Source organism: Salvelinus namaycush, chromosome 32, assembly GCF_016432855.1.
Source record: "Salvelinus namaycush isolate Seneca chromosome 32, SaNama_1.0, whole genome shotgun sequence".
In the NCBI taxonomy this organism is placed as follows: Eukaryota; Metazoa; Chordata; class Actinopteri; order Salmoniformes; family Salmonidae; genus Salvelinus; species Salvelinus namaycush.
The window spans coordinates 16,610,028-16,635,302 of record NC_052338.1 but is presented as its reverse complement, the minus strand read 5'-3'; the positions used below and the strand labels follow the sequence as shown (position 1 = coordinate 16,635,302).

The 25,275-nt window shown below is 46.7% G+C and overlaps 1 non-coding gene across 1 annotated transcript; it reads left to right on the top strand.

Annotated features, from left to right (window-relative positions):
* The first annotated feature begins 12,380 nt into the window (after nucleotides 1–12,380).
* Nucleotides 12,381–12,456, top strand: trnaa-ugc. Its single transcript has one exon. It is a non-coding gene; the product is annotated as a tRNA-Ala (tRNA).
* The last annotated feature ends 12,819 nt before the right edge of the window (nucleotides 12,457–25,275 follow it).

Below are 25,275 nucleotides of genomic sequence, written 5' to 3'. Positions count from 1 at the left end.
ACATTACACCACAAGTCAAATAAAAGTCTAATAAAGATGAGGGTTGGCATCATGAAAAAGGCTTCAATCAACTGGAGCAGTGAGCAGAGAAAATAGATGGGTGAGTGCAGAGAACAGAGATAAAAATAGGTAAAAAATAATAGATAGAAATTATATTGTCTCTTTTTTCTTTCTTTCTCTCTCCTTTCCTTCTCTTTTCCTCCCTGGTCCCTGTCAGTCCACTTAGTGGTGTTGATAAATCGTTTACTGTTGACAGGAGAACAAGAGGAGACAATAGGACGAGGTGGATAATTTTATAATAAGGCCGTTTAATCACATGTAAAGATATCTTAGTAAAATCTTGCAGCAAGGCTCTTTCTGTCTGATTCTTATGGAATCGTCCGGAAAAGAGGGTAGTTTCAACAGTTGTACAGTATTATATAGACAACAAGCAAAGTAGGTAGATCTGCGAGTCTGGCCTTCCGATTGGTCGATCTGGGTCTTGGGTAGTCCTGAACAGGCCTGGTGTCCACGTTCCATTGGTTCCTGAGATAGTTCTTTGTCTTGAGCTCCAACCCTGAGTTGTGTGTGTGTGTGGTTGGTGTCTTAATAAGTCCAGCATATGTCCAAGAGAAATGAGGAGTATGTGTATTTTGTATAAAATATGGCTTATGTTGAAATGTAGTTATTACTAGTTTCCAGTCTCTATTACAATTTCTTACAAATCCCTCTCTTCACGTCTCACAAGAGACGTGACATAAAAGTATATAAAAAACAAAACTAAAGGATAAAATTTGTCAGAAGACAAATTTTAATTCCCTCTCTTCACGTCTCACAAGAGACGTGACATAAAAGTATAAAAAGACAAAGCTAAGGGATAAAATTTGTCAGAAGACAAATTTTAATTCCCTCTCTTCACGTCTCACAAGAGACGTGACATAAAAGTATAAAAAGACAAAGCTAAGGGATAAAATTTGTCAGAAGACAAATTTTAATTCCCTCTCTTCACGTCTCACAAGAGACGTGACATAAAAGTATAAAAAGACAAAGCTAAGGGATAAAATTTGTCAGAAGACAAATTTTAATTCCCTCTCTTCACGTCTCACAAGAGACGTGACATAAAAGTATAAAAAGACAAAGCTAAGGGATAAAATTTGTCAGAAGACAAATTTTAATTCCCTCTCTTCACGTCTCACAAGAGACGTGACATAAAAGTATCTTAGTCCTCAAATAGATAGACAGGTCCAGCTCCCCCATCATCAAGCAATGGGAACATTTGGGCCCTTTCCTGATTAGGGTCTATGGCGGCAGTTATAACACGACTAGCAAGCGTGCGCGCACATGGAATGCAACAGCATCCACAAAGTACAAGAATGGCCGCAAAAACAGAAATTGATACTAGGATGGAGGAAACCAGCGTCTTATATTTACCAAAAGCATCCATCCATGAGTCCCACATAGTAGTGTCCACTCCAGAATGCTGTTTCATCTTACCATTAAGGGTACGAAGTCCCTCCAATGCTACAGTGAGACTCCCATCCTTAGCTGTGTTATTGGGAATGAAAGTACAACACTGTTCACCAAACATTGCACAGACCCCCCCCCGTTCAGCCAATAACATATCAACCGCGATTCTATTTTGAAATGCCATCAGGGATGTGGCTGCCAATTGTTCATGGACCGCCTCGAAGCCTTGTTGAGTCCAATTGCCCAGTTTCTGGACATTAAAATGAATGTAGTTAATTCTGTCCACATTTTTATTAACTGTACACCACCAACAAAATGATGATTCAAAACCCGCGGCCACTTGGTCAACCAATTTATACTCATCTGGTACCCCCCTGGGGACACCAATTGCATCAAGGTAAGTTGGGTCCCCAGCGGAGGGGCCCACCGTGCGCTTGGTCCTGATAGGCCAAATTTCAGGACCCAGGGCTTGTATACGGGTGAGTAGATCTTGGACGCCTATGGGGTAAACAGAGATGGGCAACAGAAGAGTTACAAGTGCACAGGTACCAGTGGCATTGTGGGGAAGTCTGTCCAACAGACTAGTTCCCCCACACCACCACCACACATCAGCTCTAGACACTGGTTTAAAGATTGCCGTGAGCATGTGAGTGTACGAGCACCAACTAACAGGGAGCTTACCCAATAATGTCCCTCCACCTGTCATGGTTATGCATGTGAAGTTACCTCTAACCACACTGGAGGAGAATAACGGTTTCTTGACCACCGTAGTGACTACCGGATAAACAGCGTCCCACTGTGAACACTCTTCAGGTGGGTTGTCTTTGCCCATAAGGGGCATTAGACAGTCTCCGCTAATTGCGGCTGGGACTATGCGGAGCAATGGCCTAGCTCCCATACAAACGACGCAGCTTTGCAGGGTCATATTAGCTGCTTGTTCAGTCAATAGGAGCCAATTGTTAGAGAACCCTGAGATTCCGGTGGCAGTGAGAATGATATCATCAGGGGTGGTAGGAGTGGTGACCATATTAATAGGACCCCAATCTCCCTTCCCCCTAGATGTTAAAACAGTAAACCGGTCAGAAATAGCAGAGGGCTGAGCCTGCTGTGTAATGCAGATTTTTAATGGCCAGTAGAGTAGATCCTTGCTAGACTCTACCTGTGGTGCTAGTATAAAATCCTGACAACCCGTCCCAGTACCTGGTCGGATAATTAGTGATAAACCCCAATTACGCAATTTAGTCCTAGTCAGTGACAATCTTTTCCGCCAGATAAGAACTGCTTGCCCTGATGAATAACTGGACCAGTCAGGACCAGTCTCAGCGACCAGGCTCTTCCATGACCACTCCTGAAACCCCCCTCTTGTCATATACCAATTAAATCTGGTGTACTCCAATGCATGCCCTCCCAGGCCATTCCTAGCTTTTCCCAACAACCCCCAAGACAGTATAATGGTGGTGGTCACATTAACGGGTACACATAAGGTGGTGCTTCTAACCTCTGTTGGAGTGCAGGGTTGGTCTGTGGTTGTAGTGCTTCGTTTGTGTATGGCAGGACTGGTGAGATCGAGGGTAATGTTAGACGTGTCATTAGTGGTTGTAAGATGTGAGAGGGGTGGATGTGTGAGCTGTTGTATGAGCCATGTGAGAGTCCCTAGGGACACTCCAGTAATGATTATAAAAATAACAAACAAGGGACCTGAAATTCCCATTCTTTCCCAGGGAGTGAGATATCCCGGTCCTAAGTGAATAGCCTTAGTTCGTGGAAACTGGGGCTGACGTCCCATTTTCACCAACTAAGGTTTGTTTGTTTGGAGTCGAATTGAGATTGGCCAAATCGGCCCTGACTTCCGTCAGAGTTCTGGAAGGAGTTGGGGCTGGTGTACAATGTGTAAGGTGATGCCAAGGTGCGCCCGATTTACCTTTGACCTGGACTGAGTGTGAAGTAACCTCCTTCACTTCGTACGGTCCAGTCCACCTGGGTTCTAGCCACTTTCTCTTGTGGACTTTCACCCTTACCCAGTCACCAACTTTTACCTTCAGTGATGCCGGATCTCCCGTCAGCTCCCCCTCCTGGACTTTGTGAATCTGTTTGGAGAGAGCTGCAGACAGTTCCGTCAGTTTTCTCACATATTCAGACATTACAATTTGTTGTACATCAAGGGCGGGCATATGACCTCCCTCCCTCGGTGGACCAGGCATGACCCTACCAGTCATTATCTCATGAGGAGAGAGATGGGTGCCTGCACCTGGCGAGGCTCTCATGGCCATCAATGCCAGGGGCAGGGCTTCAACCCATGTCAACTTCGAACCTGCACATACCTTAGCTATCTTAGCCTTAAGGGTCTGATTTGAGCGTTCCACAAGGCCCTGCGATTGGGGCTTATACACTGACCCAAATTTGTGTACAATGCCGAATCTTTCCTCCACCTGTCTCAGGTGTTTGTTACTGAAGTGGGATCCATTGTCGGATCTGATTTGCCTGGGGACTCCATACCTTGGTATGAGTTCGGTTTGCAGCCACTTAATGACCGATTTTGCATCCTCCCTTGCTGTTGGTATTGCCTCAACCCATTTAGAGAACCTGTCTACCATAACTAACAGGTACCTTTTCCCATTTGTCACATTGTCTTGCCCCATATCTGTGTAATCTATGCTGATGTCCTGAAAACAAGCATTTGGGACTGGGTATGAACCCATGGGCGTTTGATATGGTTTCTTTGGATTGTGGCTACCACAAATGCTACACTCGTCACAAAACAAATCTGTCATGTCTTTCATGTGGGGGTGCCACCGGATATGGGACACCTTCTGTAAAGTTTTCAGTTTGCCTTCGTGTGTGGGCCCATGAGCTTCTCGTAATAGTTCTGGACAGAGGTTTGCAGGGGCCACTAGTCTGCCATCATGGCATCTCCACAGTTCATCAGGTCCTTTGGTGGCCCCTTTCTGTCCCCATACTGAGTGTTCATAGGGTCCTGCTGAAAACTGTAGTTCTTTTATGTGTTGCCCTGTGAGCTCAGTCCGAGCTGGTTGAATCTGAAGTATCATTTGTCTCGGGGTGTATCCACCAGCTTTCTTGGCTGCTTTGTCAGCTGCATCATTTCCCTCGCTGACTCTGTTTTTCAGTTGTTGATGTCCTTTACACTTCATGATGGCCACCTTCTTAGGTAGTGAGACTGATTTAATCAGTTTTTCCATCTGTGTCTTGTGTTTGATTGGCATGTTTCCTGTGGTGGTGAAGTTGCGTCTAACCCATTGTGGTCCATCAGTATGGACTGCTCCATGAGCATACGCTGAGTCGGTGTAGATATTTACAGTCTTTCCTTCAGCTCTTTCCAGAGCTTGTGTCAACCCTATGATTTCAGCTAATTGGGCTGATGCAGGTTGTGTGATGATGGCAGATTCCAAAGTCACATGTGATCTATCCGGAAGCTGCTGCACCACTGCGTATGCTGCTATGTTCCCTTCCTCTCCTCTATAGCAGCATCCATCTGTGTATAACCATAGGTCCGGGTTGGTGAGTGGTTCGTTCCCCAGGTCAGGTCTCAGTTTCAGTTCTTGTGCAGCTCTTTCTGCACAGGAGTGGGGCAGACCTTCTTCAGCATTGAGTGCGTCTGCCATGTTTTTGTCAGTGTTGACAAATGTGATGTGCGATTGTGTGCATTTATTCTGGATTTTCGTTTTTCTTTCAACGCTGAACGTGAATTCTTTGCTCATCAGATATGCTGCAACCCCATGGTGGGTGTGTATTTCCAATGGATGACACATTACCAGGTGGGCTTTTTCAATAGCTTTTGCCACTCCAGCCACATACCTGGAACATGTGGTTTGTCCTACTTCGATGTGGTCCAATTTGGAGGAGTGATACATCAACACTCTTCTCTCCCCCTCTTGTTTCTGAAAAAGGATGGATGATGTGAATCCTTCCTTTTCAGAAACATCCAAATGGAATTTGTTTTTGTAGTCAGGTGATGTCAATGCTGCTGCCACTGAGAGATCTGTTTTCAAGAGTGCAAAAGCCTTTGATGCTTCAGTGGTCCATGTCAATGACGAGTGTAGGTTCCTTGGTCCCGCCTCTCGCACTATTTCTCTCAGTGGCTCAGTTCTGGCAGTGTAGTCTGGGATGTGTGTTCGGCTGTACCCTGTCAAGCCAAGGAAAGACAACATTCCCGACACCGTGATGGGGCGTGGATGATGAAGTATAGAGTCTCTGTGGGTTTTGGAGAGTCCTGCTCCTTCTCCCGAGATTTCTCTGCCAAGGAAAAGGACAGTTCTGCGACAGGACTGGACTTTGCTCATTTTGACTTTGTATCCTTTGACGGCCAGGAAGTCCAGTAATGTTTTTGTCATCTGTAGACAGAGATCAGAAGTGGGAGCCCCCAACAAAAGGTCATCTACATATTGGATCAGTATCACACCTTCTGGGATTTCCAACTCTGCCAGGTGTGTTTTTAGGATATGATTGAATATTCCGGGTGAACACCTATAACCCTGTGGAAGAACAAAATAAGTGTACTGTTGATGTTCATACGTGAAAGCAAAGAGTGGCTGAGAGGCTTCATCAAGTGGGATGCTGAAGAAAGCATTAGCCAGATCCACCACCGTGAAGTATTGGTGTTTTGGAGACAGATTGCTCAGAGTGATGTGAGGGTCAGGGACAGGTAGGTCTATAGGTGCAGTAACGTCATTTACTGCTCGGAAGTCTTGAACCATCCGGTATGTTTCTCCTCCGGCTTTCAGCACTGGTAGAATCGGCGTGTTCCATGGAGATACAGTTCGATAGATAACCTGTGCTCTCAGTAACCCATCAATGGTCGGTTCGATCCCCATGATCTGTTCGGGTTTCAAACGGTATTGAGTTCGGTAGATAGGTATTTGATCTGGATTTAGTAGGGTGATGGTGACCGGTGCCACCTGTAGTTGGCCCACATCAAAAGGGGTGTGAGTCCATAACCTTTCATCTATGGTGGAGATCAATGCTTTGGTAGATGGGTGGTCGGTGTATGGCTTACCATGGTGTCTTGGCAGGGTCAGTCGTTCTGGAAGACAGTGTTCTTCAGTGTCAACAGTCATGAACCTCCACATGTTTTCAGTGGTGGCCTTGTGTATTCCCGGTGTTTGGGTGGGTTCCCACTGAAGTTTGGATGCTCGTCTGATCATAGGGCCCAGGCTCCTTGCTTCAAAACCGTTTCCCACCGCTAGTGTAACATGGGGAGCTGACTCCTCCCCTAGTAAGTACCAGGATTTCAAATGAGGTGGTAGGATGACTGGTGCTGCCACCCCCTCTTGTCCACACACAATGGTGCAACACCTGATGGATGGCGTTAGGTGCATCATGTTCTCATCCCAGTCATCAATGTATGTGTTCACGTCATTGTCTGTCACATTCAATGTACAGTGAATCTCAGCTTGTGGGGTCTTGTATGGGTGTAATGCATAGATCTGTGATTTCAGTTGATTGAACTTAAACTGGACCTCCGGAGTCCCAGGACCTGTCTCAATGCATTTTAGCCAATAGATTTCTTGTGTTGCTGACAACACAGGGGTTGGGATGATAGGTAACATCAGTACACTGACGGGATGATTTGGTGTTGAGGGAATAGGATCAATGGAGACCTCCACACCCTTCTCAGTGAGGTATATTGAACATTTTAGTTTGCACAGTAGGTCCCTTCCTAAGAGGTTAATTGGACAATTTGGACAGTATAGGAACTGATGCTTCAAATTGGAAGGGCCCCATGAAAAAAGCAATGGAATGGTCTTGTTTTGTGCTTCGGGTGTTCCTGATACCCCCACCACCTGTATTGTTTCCGAAGAGAGTGGTTGACGAGATCTTATGGCAGAATACGTACATCCTGTATCTACCAAAAATTGGTGGGTCACTCCCTCCACCTCACACATGATAGTTGGTTCGGTGTGTAGTGGAAAATGTTGACCCCCATTCTCGTTCTGTGGTGGTGGGCAGCTTCAGGGCCATGGGGCATATTCATCAGACATGCCCTGAAAAGGAGGAGGCGGCTGTTGGTTTAGGTCTGTGATAGGGTGATTGTATGCAGGTTGCTGGGCTGCACGTGGTTGATACATCATTGGCCTTACTCCCCCTCTTGGTCTAGGGGCGTATCCTCGTGCCCTGTTTGCCATCCACTGGTTTTGGGCCGCTGTCACTGGGTATGGACACTGACGAGCCATATGTCCTGTCTGCTTACAATTGTAACAGCTCCCCCAGGGTCCAGTGTTCCTTGGTTGTTGTCCCCATGTAGACGAATAGCCTGGTTGTGGTGGGTAATAGTATGGTTGTGCGGCCATCGGGACAGGTTGTTCCATCCCGGGTGCTGGCATGGGAGGTCCCTGTGGTGCCATGGGTGGTTGTTGTTGCTGTATCATTTGTGAAACCGTTTTTTCAATGATTTGTGAGATGTCTTGTTGATCTTCAGCCACCATCTGTTTCTTGGGTTTTTCTCCTTTCTGGGCCTCTTTCAATTGTAGTTTCAAAAGTTGTACCTGTAGGGACTGGACTTGTGTTTCAGCCCCTCCCTTATCCTTATTGTATTGGGTGATGTGGTGATGCACATGGGAATTGAACTGAGCCTGGGGAAGCGCCATTAACCCCACCGTGGCCCTAAGTTTAGTTCGGACCTCAATTGGAGCGCCGCTCACCACCATCTCCTTCCACATGCTGACCGTGGTGCCAGTATGGTCATATGGTTCTTCATGAACAGTTCTCCATGTGGTCTTCGCTCTGTCTAGGTAGGCTGCCGGTTGTTCCCCTGGATTGATGGTGAATGATGAAAGGGTTGCATGGTTTCGTTCTGTGGGATATGCCCTTCTCAACACTGCCCACAATTCCGCTCGGAAGTCTTCCTGGGCCAGTGCAGCCGGGGCTGTGGCAAGATCTGCCTCTCTTATCAGAGCACTCATGGTGGTATGGTCTGTTGCTCTAGCCAGAAGGGCCCTCATGTCACCTAGACAGAGCCGTAGGCCTGATGTCAGTGTTTGCAGTTGAAGGAGCCATGCAGAGGCACCCCCATGCAGGCTGGGTAATTGTCCCATCAAAGTGGTAAAGGTCTGTTATTTTCCAGGGTTGGTATTCTTCATGCCCTCCGTCTGGAGTGGGTCTCAACGGCATCTGCATCTCCGACCCTCCTCGTCCTCCATGTTGGGGATCCCAGTCTGCCCTGGACGAGACTCCCCTGCTGTTCTGTTCCCTGAGACGAACGGACTGTCTAATAGGTTCGACCAAGTCCGTCACCTTCCCCATCATTACCCCTTTTATATGGTACGAGCCCTCTCCACGTTCAGCATCTTCTATCATAGATCTGGCCAGTGCCAGTGACTCCCTGAGGTCTCGCTCCACCTCCTCTTCATCTTGTCCTGTTTTATTCTCACCTTCATCGTCCTTGTTGTGGTTCCTTCTTAATGAGGCCCCAGAGGAACATTGTCCTGGTGACGACCATGACCCTTCAGAGACTATTTGACTATCCCCCTGTGTTCTGTTTCTGAACCAGTCTGGGTTTGGAGTGGAAGAAAACTGAATCAGCTCTCTGTCTTCTCTCTTCAAAGGGCCTGGTTGAGACCCATTACCCCCCTCTTGTGGGTTGGTTGGTAGAGACCCACCGTGTCCCTGTAGTGAGGCAGGGTTCGAACCCCCCCCACGTCCCTGTGTGTATGCTCTATCCCTTTCCTCCCTGTCTCGATGATCAGGCCTCTCTTCACACACGAGTTGCCCTTCTTGGATCCCCAAAGTCATGCTTCCTTTTAGGTGTCCTTCATGCACCACAAACACCGGTGCCTGTACCACAGCAGGGGTCAGAAAGGGGTTTTGAGGGAGGTGAGTGAATGGATTTTGAAAATAGGGAGGTGGTGCTTTTTTCTCTCCCTGTGGCAGTTCTGGGTATAGATGGGTGGGGGCCGATGGGGTTGCTGTGGTGGTAGGTGGGGCATCATTATTGTTGGGCCTGCCCTCTTTGGTGTCAGTTGGTGCTCCAGTGACCACCCCCATCGTGTCAGGTTTCCTGTAAGGGAGAGCTCTCCTGATCTCTTCAATCGCCCATAATCCTATTTTCATCTCAGCCTCTGCCTTTTCCCTTTGCTTTGTTCCTTCTTTTTTAAATAAGTGACTCTTATTCTTCTCAACTTCACATTCTATCCCTTGTTTCACTGCTTCCTCCAATTCTTTCTCCATAGTGAGGAGTTGCCCTTTTGATGGGGCGACTCCACTAAGGAACCCGGCTTGCGTCCATTTCAGCCTCACTTCTTCCCAAATTCTTTTAACGGGTTTGTAATGTAATCTCCCGCCTGCTCTGTCTTTCATTCTCTGATCTAAATATTCGTTGAATTTGTGTTTGGGGACGATAGTCGTGGTCATTTTGTCGTTAAGCTATGTCTGGGTCTATTATTATCTTTGTATACTTTAGCCCGTCACTGATCGAAACCAGCGATGTATATTTTTTCCTCTAACCCCCCCCCAGTCTCGTGTCCGACCCGCGTGGACAAAGAATTTTATTGCCGTGTATTCGATGAATTATTTTCGTTTTCCAACAATATTTCAGCTATATCTTTTTGAAACAATATACGAATATATTCACGCGCTCCTGATATAATTGGAATGACAGTTTTAGGTACTTATAATAAAAATATTATTGCTTTTCGCTTATTCAATTAATTAAATACTTTGGCAAAATACTTCAGAAGTTTCCTTTTGGAAGAATATACTAATGAATTCAAGCGCTCCTGATATAATTGGAATGGCAATTATAAGATCTTTTATTCGAAAGATATTATTACTTTTAACTTTTTTCGATTAATTTGAACTTTTTTTTTTTTTTTCGATTAATTAAATACTTTGCCAAAACATTCAAGAAATTTCCTTTGGGGACAACATACTAGTATATTCTAGCGCTTCTAAAATAATTGTCAAATTAATTCTAACCCCTAAGGATTTATCAACATCAGAAGAGGGAAAAACCAGGTCAACTCATCAACCGTAAATGGCTGCTTCACCGCGGCCCACAGATTCTGACTCGGCGGTCACTATGAACTGCAGCCTGAACTTAGCATATGGCTAATTAGTAGCATTCGGTCTCGTGGAACGTTCAATCCCCCACATTGCAACAACAGAACTTACACATACAATATCACATTAGATTCCTCACGTAACACCTAGCTAAAAATAGCTATTGCACGACTGTTTGAATCGTATTATATTAATTATGGATTCTTCACGGTACCCCTATCTGATCGACTGTCAGATATGGCCCGACTGTGTGAATCGTTATATATTTTTTTTAAATATTTTTTATGGGTCTTCACGGTAACACTTAGCTGATTTGCCAAATCTAACTACTGCCCGGCTATTTGGATCCCATCTTTTAATTATGGATTCTTCACGGTAACCCCTATCCGATCGACTGTCAGATATGGCCCGACTGTGTGAATCGTTATAAAGCTTATTCTTCACTGTACACCTACTCGATCAGCATACCGCGTAGTGCCAGACTGTGTGAATAAGTCTTTGACCTATTATTACTTAGATATCTTTACACAATGCCTTAAATTCTAAACAATTCCACATAAATTTAGCAACAATTCACCCTTACCACAGTACTTCTGATCATTGAATTTAGATATTGGCTATAATACAATATGCAGATTTTGATTAAACAGGCATCTGCTTACCTTATTAGTTTCGAGCTCTCTGATCAGTTTCCTGGGTGGGTTGAATCGCGATTCTCCCTCGAAAAGGTCACCTCTCCTCTGGAATCTTTCTCCCTCTCGTCTCCTGTCCGATTAATTTTCTATTGGGCCGAATTCAAAGATGTAACCATCCTCTGCTACCAAGTCTGTTGATAAATCGTTTACTGTTGACAGGAGAACAAGAGGAGACAATAGGACGAGGTGGATAATTTTATAATAAGGCCGTTTAATCACATGTAAAGATATCTTAGTAAACTCTTGCAGCAAGGCTCTTTCTGTCTGATTCTTATGGAATCGTCCGGAAAAGAGGGTAGTTTCAACAGTTGTACAGTATTATATAGACAACAAGCAAAGTAGGTAGATCTGCGAGTCTGGCCTTCCGATTGGTCGATCTGGGTCTTGGGTAGTCCTGAACAGGCCTGGTGTCCACGTTCCATTGGTTCCTGAGATAGTTCTTTGTCTTGAGCTCCAACCCTGAGTTGTGTGTGTGTGTGGTTGGTGTCTTAATAAGTCCAGCATATGTCCAAGAGAAATGAGGAGTATGTGTATTTTGTATAAAATATGGCTTATGTTGAAATGTAGTTATTACTAGTTTCCAGTCTCTATTACAATTTCTTACAGTGGTGATTTCCATATCAATATTTGAGTGGCGCTGAATAATTTAAAGGCATGTGGTGACACAACAGGGCGCGAAGCACAGTGGCACTTCCCTCGCCACCGCTAGCTAGCTCCAGTTAGCTAGCTCCAGTTAGCTATATCCACAGTTAACTGATACCAAACGAAAAGCAACTGGTCCGAAAAAAACATGGGAGAAAAAGGCTCTCAACAGGTCATGGGAGGGGGGGAAAAACTGTTGGAAAACCACCTGTGAGAACACTAGACAAAATGACATAATGAAGTGACAATTTATTCCAATGAAATACATTGCTTTGTATCAGCCTAGTGTGGACAGTAGGCACATGTACACATGGCTTGTACTTCATGTTGCACTGGCAATAACCTGACGAGGCAAGCCACCTTTGTGGAGAGTAGGCCGGTGAGGACTGGCACACACTAGCTGTGCAGCTGAGAGAGAGCATAAACTCTGAAATGACTGTCCTTTGGATCCCATCAAGCCACTTGACCTCAGAGACTTTGCTCTAGACGGATCAACCATTTATCACCGTGGTAACTAACCAATACTGTCATCACAGAGCCTTTGTCCTGCGTTGGCTGGTATATGGCTGTTCTCCTTTTATACACGGCCCCGTGTGGCTCAGTTGGTAGAGCATGGCGCTTGCAACGCCAGGGTTGTGGGTTCGATTCCCACGGGGGGCCAGTACAAAAAAAAAAAAAAAAAAAAAGTATGAATGTATGTACTTGTAAGTCGCTCTGGATAAGAGCGTCTGCTAAATGACTTAAATGTAAAATGTAAATGTAAATGTATTCATTTCAGTTAACACAGTGGAGAGGAGGATGATACTGTAAACCTGTCTTGAATATCATATGATACATAGTAATAGAGTTACTAGAAGAGGCGTCCCCATTCAAGTCAAGGAGGTTGTCATTCTATTTCGAAGTCCCTTAGCAATGTGTTCTATTTCCTGTTAAAATGCCCTGTACTCTTACTGTATGTCATTGATTGTTATAGTCCCATAGGGCGGCAAACAATTGGCCCAGCGTCGTCCGGGTTAGGGGAGGGTTTGGCCGGGGTAGGCCGTCATTGTAAAATAACAAATTGTTCTTAACTGACTTGCCTAGTTAAATAAAGGTTAAATAAAAAGTGATTTTTTAAAGCAGCCCGCCTGCCCTGATATCACTCTTCCCTGACCCAAACATAATGCTAAACGTTTCTTATCATTTAGCACCTTATGACCTTGTTTGAGTGGTACGGCGAAAGACACCAACTGTAGACGAAAGTGGAAGAGTGCAGTCGGGGGAAGTGCATCTGCGACAGCCGAAAATGGGACACTAATGTGGTTTTCTAACAGCAAGGCTCAGTGCAACATGGCAGTTGCCATTGTTTATTAAAAAAAACATATCACACACTGAAAATACACACTGAGTGTACAAAACATTCCTAATATTGAGTTTCAACCCCTTTTGCCATCAGACCAGCCTCAATTCGTCAGGGCATGGACTCTACAATGTGTCAAAATATTTTCACAGGGATGCTGGCCCATGTTGACTCCAACGCTTCCCACAGTTGTGTCAAGTTGGCTGGATGTTCTATGGTTGGTGGACCATTCTTGAAGCACACGGGAAACTGTTGAGCATGAAAAACCCAGCAGCGTTGCAGTTCTTGACACACTCAAATCAGTGCGCCTTGCACCTACTACCATAACATGTCCAAAGGCACTTCAATCTTTCGTCTTGTCCATTCACCCTCTGAATGTCACACATATACAATACATGTCTCAATTGCCTCAAGGCTTAAAAATCCTCCCCTTCATCTACATTGATTGAAGTGGATTTAACAGGTGACATCAATAAGGGATCATAGCTTTCACCTGGATTCACCTGGTCAGTCTATGCAACCTGGTCTCAGAGCATTTGGTGTGATACGTTACATTTCGTTTGGTATGTATTAATTTGTGGATATCCATAACCCATTTTGTATAATACAGTATGTTACAAATAACAATTCTTATTATACGTTGTGAATTTGCAATACGTACAATATGTTACGAATTTGCAAAACGTATTATATGTTATGTATTTGCAAAACGTATGATGTGTTATGAATTCTAGCTAGGTGGCTAGGTGGTTAATGTTAGCTAGCTGGCTAATGTTAGCTAGGCTATGGGTTAGGATTACGGTTAAGGTTAGGGTTAAGTTTAGGAGTTAGACTAAAGGGTTAATGTTAGGGTTAGGAGAACGTATAGCTAAAAGGGTTAAGGTTAGGGTTAGGGGAAGGGTTAGCTTGCATGCTAAGTAGTTGCAAAGTAGCTAAAAAGTAGTAAGTAGTATCATACTATTTGAGCGTTACGGATTTACATTTACTATGTTACGTATTGTATATGAGACCAGGCTGGTCTATGTCATGGAGCAGGTGTTCCTAATGTTTTTTTTTACACTCAGTGCATGTGGACATTGTACAATCAATTGGTGAGAGAGAGAGCCTTAAATATCACATTCATTTGTACATATCCACTGTATACATGAATCGCGGTAAAGTTGGTTCCTGTTTCAGTCACATCTTTGGTCACAATCGCGTACATCAAACAAAAACAGCCCAAATGATTGGTTGCCAATAGAGCCTCCCACACTGCAGGCGTTGGTGAAACAACTTCCGTCTCACTTGTTACTCTAGCCACACCCCAACTGCTCTAGCCCCACCCCAACCGCTCGATCCCTACCCCCAACTTCCTTCCCTATCCAACCGCCACCCAGGAAGATAACCAGAGAGAGAGAATGAGTGTTATGTTTACTGTTCATTTCTGATTGTTTATTTTCCCTCTCTGCCTCTCTCACTCTCTCTCCTTACGCGTGTAGCTCAATACTTAGGAGATTTTAGAGGTCACCGCAATGGATGCTTCCCTCTGATCTGATTTATAAGGGCAAACGTGATGTTAGTCCATCACAGTACAAAACCATACTATTAAACAGGGCCACCACTGACCATGATTGGGTTTAAATATGTTCAAACACGTACTGCCCTTCAAAGCAACTCTGAAGCCTCAACCTCAAACTATATAGAACATCTACTCTACAGTATATATTTAATCCGTATGGTAGATAGTAGCTACTGGTCCATATGGTATAATATCTATATGATATATTTGGCTAAACCTCATGTATGGGCCTTGGGTGTGGTCACCTTTCTCATGGTCATACATGTCTGTATACAGCCAGGGGAAGGGAGGAAGAAAGGGATGTGGAGGAAGGGGGGAGAGGAGGAGGAGGGAGGGGTGTTATTGTGTCAAACCCATCCCTCTCACGCCACACGGTTGGGAGAGAGAGGCAGGGAGAGAAAGAGATGGAGAGCCAGAGAGAGGGAAAGAGAGAGAAAATAAAGAGAGAAAGACGGAGAGAGAGAGAGAGCTCAGCCACCCATGAGTTATTCATATTCTAATTAAGCTAGTCAATAAAGGCATGTGGGCACGCGAGGAGAGGAGAGGCTGTTTGCCACCCTGAAACAACATTCATGGTCATGCAGCACAATGGGCTTAGTCCCCGCCGAATACCTCTCTCTCTCTTTCCTTCTCTCTCTCTCTCCCTCCCTCTCTCTCCCTTGTGTATGTCTCTTGGCGGTGAATGCGAGGTCCAGGGCTGCGTGTTTGTGCATTCTGTTAAAAGGTCCTTGCTGGAGGAATAATCAATGATCAGAGATCCTCACCTTCTAGTTAGTACATTCACTTTCTTGTTCAGGGTTTTTGCCCTTGTCACTGAGCCTCAGGGACGGACTGGTACCAGAAATCGTCCGGTGTATTTTACACACAACAGCCCATTTTTTGTCTTAAGGCCCTCATTATTAGCCAAATAATGGACATTTTGTGCGAAACCCTACATTTTGACTGGCCCACTGGGCTAAAAATGGACTAGAACATCTGGCATTTGCCGGAACTGCCCTGTGGCCAGTCTACCACTGCTGGGCATAAAAACTAATTCACACTGGTATTCTTGATGCTTCCAACAACTGAATGGATTTTATTTACTAACATTTTGGCCAAACAACCTTCATCAGGCTGTTTAATCACTAAACATACCGACATCTCACATTCTGGAGGGAGATTATCATTGTATAAAGAATGTTACAGGTAATCAATAAAGCATACCAGAGATATTCTGTCTCTTTGAAAAGCAACTGCTTCTCCAGAGGGAGACATGTCCGATCTAATGCATGCATCCTGGCATAGCTGATCCCAATGGACCGTGAAGAGTGTTGTCTATCTGTAACTCATATTAATCATTTTGTATGTACTGTATTCATTGCTGAATTACAGTTGTAAATGCATGAAATCTAATTCTATAAAAGTGATTAGAACGTTTAGGACAGCGGCTAAGTAGCGTCTTTGTGTCCATCGTGTGACTAAGTATGTATACACACACACACACACACACACACACACACACACACACACACACACACACACACACACACACACACACACACACAGACCCAGACCCCCCCCCCCCACACACACACACACACACACACACACACACACACCCACACACACACACACACACACACACACACACACACACACACACACACACACACACACACACACACACACTCTGACACCAGTGAATGGCAGCCCTGTCATGGTCAATGGACTGTCAGTACAGTCTCTCACTTCTTCTTCTGCCCTCTAGCTATATAGCCTACTCTGCCTCTTGATGGTCGTCTGGTCATGGCACACAGGTCAGCTCAGACACACAGCAGGTGGTCTATACATACTACACTCCATGGTAGAGGATAGAGGACCACTTGACTGAGGAGAGTCTATGGCTGCGTCCCAAGCGTCCCAAATGGCATCCTATCCCCAATGGGCCCTGGTATAAGTAAGTTGAGTTTATTATTTTATTTTTACAGGGACAGTGCACATTAATCAACGTTTCAGTAAAAGTGCCGGTTTTAGCCAGCCGGCTAATTTTCAACTGCAGTCCCTGGGCAGGTTATTAAAAACAATTACAATATAGACAATCATTGAGCAGTGAGCACACGCAGAGCAACATAGAACAAGCAAGACATAGCATACAGACAGAGCAACATAGGACAAGCAAGACGTAGCATACAGACAGAGCAACATAGGACAAGCAAGACGTAGCATACAGACAGAGCAACATAGAACAAGCAAGACATAGCATACAGACAGAGCAACATAGGACAAGCAAGACGTAGCATACAGACAGAGCAACATTGAACAAAAAGCAGCAAGACAAAATTCATAAAAGCAACAAAGTGTTTCCACACCTCACAAGCTACAGACAACAGACAACATGGAAAGCGGCAATACACAGCTAGGGATTATGTTCACAAATCTGATTGACCTTTAGCCATGTCTTCATGCATTTTGTGAAAGTGTGATATGTGGTGCAGTTATGTGTGTCTGATGGCAGTGTATTCCAGACATGGGAAGCTCTCACAGAGAAAGCGGATTTACTAAAGGTGCTTTTCCTTAAGGGAACTATACAGTCACCTCTCATGGCAGACCTTGTGGATCTGCTGCCATATGTTTGGGTTTTCTGTTTAACAAAAATACTGAGTGGAGGGGGAGCCAGGCCATTTAGGATCTTGAATACAAGACATGCGTTGGTGTATTGCACAAGATTTTCCCAACTCAGGAGCTCATGCTTTCTGAGGATGTAACAGTGATGATGGCTATTGGGCTTCCTATCAAGCACTTTGAGAGCCTGTTTGTAGACAGACTGAATAGGTTTTAATGTGGTACAGTAAGCTTGGGCTCAACTAGTCAAGCAGTATGTTAAGTGGGGGAGTATCATAGATTTGAAGTACAGTTTTGCTACCTCTGTAGTCAAACAATTTCGTATAAATCGGAAATTAACTAGGTTGAATTTGGTTATCTGAATTACCTTTTTCATATGCTTTTTAAAAGAGAGGTTGGAATCAAGTATGATGCCAAGGTACTTAAAATCAGATACCACCTGGAGCTTCTCCCCTGACACATAGACATCTGGCTCAGTAGCATATGTTGCCCTCTTTGTGAAGAACATGCAAACAGTCTTTTTCACATTGAGATGCAAACACGAGTCACTGAGCCACTTTGTAACCTGGACCATTACAGTAGTGAGTTCTTGTGCAGCTTGTTATTTGTTATTTGCATGCACATATATCCCTGTATCATCTGCATACATTTGAACTTCAGACCCAGTACAGACAGAAGGCAGATCATTAATGTACCGGCTGAACAGGAGGGGCCCCAGTATTGACCCTTGGGGCACGCCCACATCATAGCTAAGAGTGGGCGACAGCTCATTGCTCACTCTGACACACTGAGTTCTGCCTTCAAGGTATGATTTCATCCATCTCAAGGCATCAGGGGAAAAGTTGAACTTGGACAATTTTGTGATGAGAATCTCATGGTTAACAGTATCAAAAGCCTTCCTTAGGTCCAGAAACACAGCCCCAACAACGCCCCCTTTGTCCATCTTGGACTTCACATTTTCCAGAAGAAAGCAGTTGGCCGTTTCTGTGGAGTGTTACGCTCTGAAGCCAAACTGCATGGAGTGTAATGTGAAGGGGCTGTTGTTGAGGTGGGCAATCAGTTGTTCTGCTACACACTTTTCAACAACCTTTGACACCACAGGTGTGTACTAATGGGCCTGTAGTTACTCACGTCAGCAGGGTCGCCCGATTTAAAGATGGCCGTTATTATGGTCGACTTCCATGCCCTTGGAAACACCCCGAGACCAATAGATGTGTTGGTGACCTTAGTAATGGGGCCAATGAGTGACTCTTTGTGGTTTTTAAGAAAGGTAGAGTCCAGCCCAAACACATCTTTAGCTTTAGAGTTCTTTAGTGAGCACTATATAGGGTGCACTATATAGGGAATTATGATGCCACTTAGAAGGCAGTCTATATGTCTGTAATGGGATGGACATTCACAAGGCTATGTACTGTCTGTGTACCCACAATGGATCTGTAGTTGTACCATGATCTACCCCATTAGAGGTTATTTCAAGAACAGATGTCTTTTTTCCCCCCCTTGCTTTTTCTGTTCCTTTGTGAGTGGGAAGGTCCCCTATGTTCCTCTGAACTGATAACGAGGAACCATGAAACAGACACAGAACTTTCAGCTGCATTAAAGATGTATAGAAAGAAACAAAGAAAGAAAACATATTCGGTTTTGGTTTTCAGACCAAATGGAGAGTTTTGATTTCACAAGTGCCCGAGTGTTTGCATGTTTTTACTCAACAACAATTCTCTGTCCATGACTGCCATTTTGTATAGTCAGATGGTTAGAATTACGAGAATGAACGAAGCCCCTCAGATCATGGTTACTGTCCCAAATGGCACCCTATTGAGTGCACTACTTTTGACCAGGGCCCATAGGGAATAGGGTGCCATTTGGGACATATCCCAGGGAAATCTGGGAGGCACACTGCTAAGCGTCTCAGTAGAGCTCTCCAGATTTGGTATGCGTCTGTTATCTGCTGTAGTAGAGTGCTATTTCTGACACTCAGATGGTGAGTAACTTCAAGTTGTCTCTTGGAATTCATTCTTCAATACAAATCCCTCCCTCCTCTCCTTGTGGGTCCTCTTCTCTCATTCCACAAATGTGTCCAATATCAGCTGCCTCCATGGGAAATGCCATAGACTAGAAACGTCATAGCCTCGCAATGTATGTGAATGATAGGAATTTCCTCTGTCCGTCTGGTCTGGTCTGGCCTAGTGTAACAGGGTAGCCTAGCCATATACAGTACCAGTCAAAAGTTTGGACACACCTACTAATTCCAGTGTTTTTCTTTATTTTGACTATTTTCTACATTGTAGAATAGTAGTGAAGACATCAAAACTATGAAATAACACATATGGAATCATGTAGTAACCAAAAACAAATCAAAAAGCATTCCAGGTGAAGCTTGTTGAGAGAATGCCAAGAGTGGCCAAAGCTGTCATCAAGGTAAAGGGAGGCTAGTTTGAAGAATCTCAAATATAAAATATACTTACATTTGTTTAAATTTTTTTTGGTTACAACAGGATTCCATATGTGTTATTTCAAAGTTTTGAAGTCTTCACTATTATTCTACAATGTAGAAAATAGTACAAATAAAGAAAAACCCTTGAATGAGTAGGTGTGCTCAAACTTTTGACTGGTACTGTATGTGAATGATAGGAATGGAATTCTCTCAGTCTGTACAATATCAGGGTGGAAGGAGGTGACAGGCGCAGACAGAGGAGGTAGAGGAAAACACAATATACTGAATGGCTGAGGGTGTGTGTGTGTGTGTGTGTGTGTGTGTGTGTGTGTGTGTGTGTGTGTGTGTGTGTGTGTGTGTGTGTGTGTGTGTGTGTGTGTGTGTGTGTGTGTGTGTGTGTGTGTGTGTGTGTGTGTGTGTGTGTGTGTGTGCAGGCATCTGTGTTTGTGTCTGTGTGTACTTGCGTGCCAGTGTGAACTTGTGTGCAGGTGTGTGGGTGCGTTTGTAGTGCATGCCAGCGTATGTGTGTGTGCATCCCGCCCCCTCTCTTGAATTCATCATATTGTTGTGATGGGGCTGTCCTGAGCAGTGTGCCGTTGCTGTAGACCCACTCTTAATCGCTTCCCTGCATCGTATGTCCTTGCTGAAGGAAGGGGATGGAGAAAGATAGCATTTCCTTTCAACACAACCGTCGCCTGGTGGCTTTCTGTTTAGAAGTGTCTTTTCAGAGGTAGTTGCTGGGGGTTTGTTGTGTACTGTATGGATGTGGTCAGGGAGGGAGGGAGGGAGGGAGGGAGGGAGGGGGGGAGGGAGGGAGGGAGGGAGGGAGGGAGGGAGGGGGGGAGGGAGGATTAGTAACCTGAGAAGGAGGAGATGAGCAGTGGAACATCCCAAGGGTGTCTAGTTCAGGGAGAGGACAGAAAACGAGATGGAGAGAGAAACAAATAGGATTAAGAGGTCAAATGTAAAGAGGGGTGAGGGGGGAAGAGAGGTGAGAGGGGGAAGAGAGAGGGAGAGGGTTGAGGGGGAAGAGAGGGAAGAGAGGTGAGAGGGGGAAGGGAGGGGGAGAGGAGTGAGAGAGGGAAGAGAGGTGAGAGGGGGAGGAGAGGTGAGAGGGGGAAGAGAGGTGAGAGGGGGAGGAGAGGTGAGATGGGGAAGAGAGGGGGAGAGGAGTGAGAGAGGGAAGAGAGGTGAGAGGGGGAAGAGAGAGGTGAGAGGGGGAAGAGAGGTGAGGGGGGGAAGAGAGGGAAAGACAGGTGAGGGGGGAAGAGAGGTGAGAGGGGGAAGAGAGAGGGAGAGGCGTGAAGAGGGAAGATAAGGAAAAGTGGTGAGAGGGGGAAGAGAGGTGAGAAGGGGAAGAGAGGGGGAGAGGAGTGAGAGAGGAAAGAGAGGTGAGAGGGGGAAGAGAGGGGGAAGAGAGGGGGAGAGAGGTGAGAGGGGGAGGAGAGGTGACAGGGGGAAGAGAAGGGGAGAGGAATGAAAGGGGGAGAGGAGTGAGAGGGGGAAGAGAGGTGAGGGGGGTGAGAGGGGGAAGAGAGGTGAGAGGGGTGAGATGGGGAAGAGAGTTGAGAGGGGGAAGAGGAGTGAGAGGGGTGAGAGAGGGAAGAGAGGTGAGAGGGGGAAGAGAAGGGGAGAGGGGTGAGAGAGGGAAGAGAGTTGAGGGGGAGAGGGTTGAGAGGGGGAAGAGAGGTGAGAGGGAGGAGAGAGGGGTGAGAGGGGAAGAGAGGGGGAGAGGGGTGAGGGGGAAGAGAGGCGAGAGGGTGAAGAGAGGGGAGAGGGGGAAGAGAGGGGGAGAGGGGTGAGAGAGGGAAGAGGGGTGAGAGAGAAGAGAGGGGAGAGGGGTGAGAGAGGGAAGAGAGGTGAGAGAGAAGAGAGGGGTGAGAGAGGGAAGAGAGGGAAGAGAGGTGAGAGAGAAGAGAGGGGTGAGAGAGGGAAGAGAGGTGAGGGGGTAAGAGAGGGGGAGAGGGGTGAGGGGGAAGAGAAGTGAGAGGGAGGAGAGAGGGGTGAGAGGGGAAGAGAGGGGGAGAGGGGTGAAAGAGAGAAGAGAGGTGAGATGGGGAGAGAGGGGGAAGAGAGGGGTAGAGGGGTGAGGGGGAAGAGAGGTGAGAGGGGGAAGAGAGGGGGAAGAGAGGGGTAGAGGGGTGAGGGGGAAGAGAGGTGAGAGGGGGAAGAGAGGGGTAGAGGGGTGAGGGGGAAGAGAGGTGAGAGGGGGAAGAGGGGGGGAAGAGAGGGGTAAAGGGGTGAGGGGGAAGAGAGGTGAGAGGGTGAAGAGAGGCGGAGAGGGGATGGCGTGAGGGGGAGAGGTGAGTGGGGGAGAGGGGTGAGAGGGGGAGAGGAAAGAGAGGGGGAAAAGAGGGGTGAGAGGCGTGAGAGGGGGAAGAGACGTGGAGATGGGAGAGAGAGGGGGAAAGAGGGGTGAGAGGCGTGAGAGGGGGAAGAGACGTGGAGATGGGAGAGAGAGGGGTGAGAGGGGGACGAGAGGCGTGAGATGAAAACAGAGTGAAGCAAGAAGACAGAGTGTAAATGATCTGAATGACAACAGGAAACAGAAGAAAGAAAAGGAGCAAATAAGAAGCTGCTTGTTGAAATACTCTGTGGGTAGTCTTCAGTCAATACCTACCACTCAGCCTCTCTCTCTCTGTCTTTCCCCCTCTGTCTCGCTCTCTCTTTATGTTTCTCTCTCCTTCACCCACCCACACACACACACACACACACACACACACACACACACACACACACACACACACACACACAGACACAGACACAGACACAGACACAGACACAGACACAGACACAGACACAGACACAGACACACACACACACACACACACAGACACAGACACAGACACACACACACAGACACACGCACGCACGCACGCACGCACGCACGCACGCACACACATACACACACACACACACACACACACAGAGATCATCGCCCTGTGCCTGCACATCCTCACAGTAACGCAACCCTCACAGAAGCACGTGTGGCACACTCTCAATGATTCATTAACCATCTGCTGGCTAGGAGGAACAAGGGAGGGGAGGGGAGGAGAGAGAGACAGGGAGAGAGAAGAGAGTAAAGAGAACAAAGTCTTCCTTTTGTTTGGCCTGTCTTTGACTCAAAACAAAGGGTATGTTTAGCTGCCTGCAGGAGGACAGCACAGGGTGGCTGGGAGGGGAGGGATGGAGGGACGGAGAAGGGGGAGAGAGGTAAAAAACAGCCTGCAGTCACTGAGGGCCCCAGCCACTGAAGACAGGGGGAGACACAGCCTGCAGTCACTGAGGGACCCAGCCACTGAAGACAGGGGGAGACACAGCCTGCAGTCACTGAGGGACCCAGCCACTGAAGACAGGGGGAGAGACAGCCTGCAGTCACTGAGGGCCCCAGCCACTGAAGACAGGGGGAGAGACAGCCTGCAGTCACTGAGGGCCCCAGCCACTGAAGACAGGGGGAGACACAGCCTGCAGTCACTGAGGGACCCAGCCACTGAAGACAGGGGGAGAGACAGCCTGCAGTCACTGAGGGACCCAGCCACTGAAGAGGGGGAGAGACAGCCTGCAGTCACTGAGGGACCTAGCCCCTGAAGAGGGGGAGAGACAGCCTGCAGTCACTGAGGGACCCAGCCACTGAAGAGGGGGAGAGACAGCCTGCAGTCACTGAGGGACCCAGCCACTGAAGACAGGGGGAGAGACAGCCTGCAGTCACTGAGGGACCCAGCCACTGAAGAGGGGGAGAGACAGCCTGCAGTCACTGAGGGACCTAGCCCCTGAAGAGGGGGAGAGACAGCCTGCTGCAGTCACTGAGGGACCCAGCCACTGAAGAGGGGGAGAGACAGCCTGCAGTCACTGAGGGACCCAGCCACTAAAGATGGGGAGAGACAGCCTGCTGCAGTCACTGAGGGACCTAGCCACTGAAGAGAGAGGGAGAGACAGCAAGGTAAAAGGAGGTGTATACCACTAGCAGTGCAGCCCGACAGTAAGCCCTCGTTGGCCTGGCCAATCGGTCCTTGCTATCTGGGATCCTTGGGACGCCCAACTCTGATGTCACCCCATTTGAGATGACATTTAAAATGGTTAAGGTAAGGGTTAAGGTTAGGGTAAGGGTAGGGGTTACAGTTAGGGATTAGGGTAGAGATGTCCCAAGGATTCTGGATAGCACTAACCCTGGCCACTGCCCACTGACCATCACAATCTCCGAAACCGCTGTTTCAATTAACCTACCGGGTTAGTCAGCACAACCAGCACACACACACAAACACACACAAACACACACACACACACACACACACACACACACACACACACACACACACACACACACACACACACACACACACACACACACACACACACACACACACACACACACACACACACACACAATCAGGCTGGCTGGTGGTCAAACCCAGCTTCAGGTATTCATATTGAGTCCTGACTGCCTAAACTGATCTCCAGCATAGTTCACAGGCAGGTTGTATTCTGGTCAATTTGGTTGGCTAAAACTGAGAGTGGGGTTTTACCCCTTAAACAATTATTCTCTGTATGTGTACTGGTGTTATTTTACCCTTGAATATTATCTAAGGATTTATCTTTATCCTGAGGAGTCCACTGCGAGTTCATGGCAATGTGTTACAATGTGTCATTGTGAACCCCCGAATAAAGCTTTGAGCTGAGTGTGTGGGGCAGCGTGAGGCAGTGTGGCAGTGTGTTTAGTGGCGGGGGGTAGAGGCCGGTGCATAGCTGCAAGCTGTCAAACTCCTCCTGGCTTAAAGAGGCAGCCTGCTGACTCCATCCAACAGCACAGAGTGGCACACACACACACACACACACACACACACACACACACACACACACACACACACACACACACACACACACACACACACACACACACACACACACACACACACACACACACACACACACACACACACACACACACACACACACACACACACACACACACACACACACACACACACACGGCTGAAGGAGCCCATTGTTGCAGCAGGCAGCCAGTCTGGATGGAAGGAAAAGCACATACACACACACAGACACACACACACCCATCCTCCAATGGAGTCCATTGTTGAGGGAAGAGAGACAAAGGCAACAAAAGAAGACTGAGACAAAGAGAGGAGCGCAGAGGGCCGCTGAGGAAGCAGGAGAGAAAGAGAATGGAGAGAATTAGAAAGCGAGAAAGGAGAAATAGAACAGAGGGGGTGTTGTGATGGACAGGTGGAAGGATGCAGGGAGGTAGAGGATGAAGCAGTCTGTGTACTGGTATATTGAATGAATGTCTGGCTGTGTCTTTCTTTGCTTTATAAGTGGAGAGGGCTTTCATAAACTACATGACCAAAAGTATGTGGACACCAGATCATCAAACGTCCCCATTTTGCTGCTATAACAGCCTACACTCTTCTGGGAATGGATTCCATTAGATGTTGGAACATTGCTGCGGGAACTTGCTTCCATTCAGCCACAAAAGCATTAGTGAGGCCAGGCACTGATGTTGGGCGATTAGGCCTGGCTCGCAGTCAGCGTT